Genomic DNA, 3,933 nt, shown 5'->3' with positions numbered 1-3,933 from the left:
TCACACACACTCACTCACACACACTCACTCTCACTCTCACACTCACTCTCACACACACACACACTCTCTCACACACACACTCACTCACACACACACACTCTCTCACACACACACACACTCTCTCACACACACATTCTCACACACTCACACTCTCACACACACACACACACTCTCACACACACTCTCACACACACTCACTCACACACACTCACTCTCACACTCACTCTCACACACACTCTCACACACTCTCACACACTCTCACTCTCACACACACTCACACTCACACAGAGCCATGTAGGTGTCACACCCGAGTCTTCACTCTTGTATTACAGAACTCCAGCATCATTTGCATGTATGTAAATAAAAACAGGTTGCAACAAGGAAAACAACTTATTCCTGATTGTGTTCACTAATCCTTCATTTCATAAAAATACAATAAATCTATTTATTTATTTATTTTTACTGTTACAGCTGTCTCTTTAAGAGGACTCAGACAGGTGACAGGGGAGTGAATGAGCAGCGCTCTCTCCCACCCTCAATACCACCACTGAGGTGAGACCCTTGAGCAAGGCACCGAACCCCCAACTGCTCCCCGGGCGCCGCAGCAAAAAAGGCTGCCCACTGCTCTGTGTGTGTGTTCACGGTGTGTGTGTGTGTGTGTGTGTGTGTGCGCGCTTGGATGGGTTAAATGCAGAACACAAATTCCGAGTCACCGTACTTGGCTACACGTCACTTCACTTCACTTCACTTTGTCCAGAACCAGTTTTTAAACTTTATCTTGCTCTTTACTGACTGTGTGACGCGATCGCGTCAAACTGCTGTCCTTTATGAATTACTGTTCTGTGCTGTTTTATGCTCTTTATTTTAAAACTGTTTTATCACTTGATTGTTTATTACAGTATTTTAATGCACTTTTAATGTACTGAGTTTCTGTATGAATTTTATACACGTGACAGTTAAATTAAACTGTTGTCCCTTTTGGATACTTTTAATTACTGTTTTGTTTTGTGCTGTTTTTATGCTCAATTCTAAAACAGTTTTATTATTACTGATTGATATTTAATGCACTGAATTTCTGAATGTCCTTTATGCATGGTGGATGAAACTTTAAAAAAAGGAGTGAAATATCAATCAGCTGCCTTCACACAAGAGCTCTAACATTCTGTGTGGAGGATTTTAGAGTTTTCATAAGTAAATGTTGTGTTTTGTGTTTTCAAGCACACTGTTGTAACTGTACAGATGACGGTAAATTAAAATAAAATAAGATAACTAAAGGCTTTGTAATGAACGGGTCATCACTGATGAAAGGGGTGGGGTTTTGTGTCAGGATTTTTTTGTGCAGTGAAACTGGGTGTGAAGTACACGGTCTGAAACTGAAACTTTCTGTAAAGTATTTTTAGCATTGATTATTCTGGTTTTAAGGCACATGCTTGTCTAATTTAAATTTGCAGTTATAAAAAAAACATCAAGTGCTCATGTCCATTTCATTCAAACTCATGAGCTGGATTTCCTTCATTTATTAAATCTTTAACATAATTACTGTGAACTGAAGATTACAATATTGCACATAAAGCACATAAACCACCCAACAAAATGACCCAACAGACTCAACACAGGATTGGGTAGTGCTGTAAAGAGAGAGGACAACTCATTACTAGCGTAAATTATCCAGTATTTAAGTCTATTTGGTTACAATAATATGCTTCATCCAGGTGTCTGGTGTGTAGCTTTGAACATAATTAGGTTAACAATGTAGTGTTTTCAAAGGTATTCTCTAAATTAGTTTCAGACATAGCAAGTGTTATATATAAAAGTTGTCCAATGGCAGAAGAAATATAATAACTAGTATTAATTATTATTAATACTAATAATAATAATAATAGTTTAATACTATTAATTAGTATTAAACACCCCACACTACCCCCCCCCCCCCCCCCAAAAAAAAATATTTAAATTATGTACCTACCAAAATATAGCCTATCAATTGCTTTTAATTACGGGTCTTAATAAACCGTATCAGACTTTGTAAACCCTGTTGGTTTGTGTGTGTTGTACAGAAACAGTCCCTGTAAACACGTATCTCAGCGAACCATGACACTGATGTCCCCGCAAACCTGTGAAAATTCAGGTGTGTTACATGTCCAAGGTTTCATGCTCAGAGCTAATTTTTTAAGTGGGATGCATCTTACTGGGATCGTACGACGATGACAACGTTTACATCCGCATCAATATTCCGATATTCACCAGAATTTGACGATATTCTAATTAGTATTGAGTCACGCAAACACTGCACTCCGATTGCCGATTCAGATAAAGACAATATTCTGATTCCTTAAATTCCAAATCCCGTCCCTGGAATATTCCTGTTTTAATCGGAAAAGTGTTGCATGTAAACACCTTCTTCAGAAAATCCATTGAAAGGAGATTTATGCGCAGCTCGGCCCGCAAGGAATTGTGGGTGCTCACAGACGCTTAGCTGAACAGACGCTTACTCGACCCTTTCCGTGTCGAGGCGGTGTTGTCGAGGCAGTGGTGTAGAGGAGGTCGTGGTGGTGCAGTAGAGGTGGTGTAGTGGAGGTGGTGGTGGTGCAGTAGAGGTGGTGTAGAGGTGGTGTAGTGGAGGTAGAGGTGTAGAGGTGGTGTAGTGGAGGTGTAGAGGTGGTGTAGTGGAGGTGGTGTAGAGGTGTAGTGCTGGTGTAGAGGTGGTGTAGTGGAGGTGGTGTAGAGTTGGTGTAAAGGTGGTAGTGGTGGTGGTGTAGTGGAGGTAGAGGTGGTGTAGTGGAGGTGGTGGTGGTGTAGTGGAGGTGGTGTAGTGGAGGTGGTGTAGTGGAGGTGGTGGTGTAGTGGAGGTGGTGTAGAGGTGGTGTAGAGGAGGTGTAGTGGAGGTAGTGGTGGTGTAGAGGTGGTGTAGTGGAGGTAGTGGTGGTGTAGAGGAGGTGGTGTAGTGGAGGTAGTGTAGTGGAGGTGGTGTAGTGGAGGTAGTGGTGGTGTAGAGGTGGTGTAGTGGAGGTGGTGGAGGTAGAGGTGTAGAGGTGGTGTAGAGGTGGTGTGGTAGAGGTGTAGAGGTGGTGTAGTGGAGGTGTAGAGGTGGTGTAGTGGAGGTGGTGTAGAGGTGTAGTGCTGGTGTAGAGGTGGTGTAGTGGAGGTGGTGTAGAGTTGGTGTAAAGGTGGTAGTGGTGGTGGTGTAGTGGAGGTGGTGGTGGTGTAGTGGAGGTGGTGTAGTGGAGGTGGTGTAGAGGTGGTGGTGGTGTAGTGGAGGTAGTGGTGGTGTAGAGGTAGTGTAGTGGAGGTAGTGGAGGTAGTGGTGGTGTAGAGGTGGTGTAGTGGAGGTGTAGTGGAGGTAGTGGTGGTGTAGAGGTGGTGTAGAGGAGGTGGTGTAGTGGAGGTAGTGGTGGTGGTGGTGTAGTGGAGGTGGTGTAGTGAAGGTGTAGTGGAGGTAGAGGTGGTGTAGTAGAGATGGTGTAGTGGAGGTGGTGGTGTAGAGGTGGTGGTGTAGTGGAGGTGGTGTAGTGGTGGTGTAGTGGAGGTGTAGAGGTGGTGTAGTGGAGGTGGAGGTGTAGAGGTGGTGGTGTAGAGGTGGTGGTGGTGGTGCAGTAGAGGTGGTGTAGTGGAGGTGGTGGTGGTGCTGTAGAGGTGGTGTAGTGGAGGTAGAGGTGTAGAGGTGGTGTAGTGGAGGTGTAGAGGTGGTGTAGTGGAGGTGGTGGTGGTGTAGTGGAGGTAGAGGTGGTGTAGTGGAGGTTGTGTAGAGGTGGTGTATAGGTGGTGTAGTGGAGGTGGTGTAGTGGAGGTGGTGGTGGTGTAGTGGAGGTGGTGTAGTGGAGGTGGTGTAGAGGTGTAGTGCTGGTGTAGAGGTGGTGTAGTGGAGGTGGTGTAGAGTTGGTGTAAAGGTGGTAGTGCTGGTGGTGTAGTGGAGGTGGAGGTGGTGTAGAGGTG

This window comes from Pangasianodon hypophthalmus, chromosome 15 (genome assembly GCF_027358585.1).
Source record: "Pangasianodon hypophthalmus isolate fPanHyp1 chromosome 15, fPanHyp1.pri, whole genome shotgun sequence".
NCBI lineage: Eukaryota > Metazoa > Chordata > Actinopteri > Siluriformes > Pangasiidae > Pangasianodon > Pangasianodon hypophthalmus.
The sequence above is the reverse complement of the archived record's forward strand: the minus strand, read 5'-3'. Positions refer to the sequence as shown.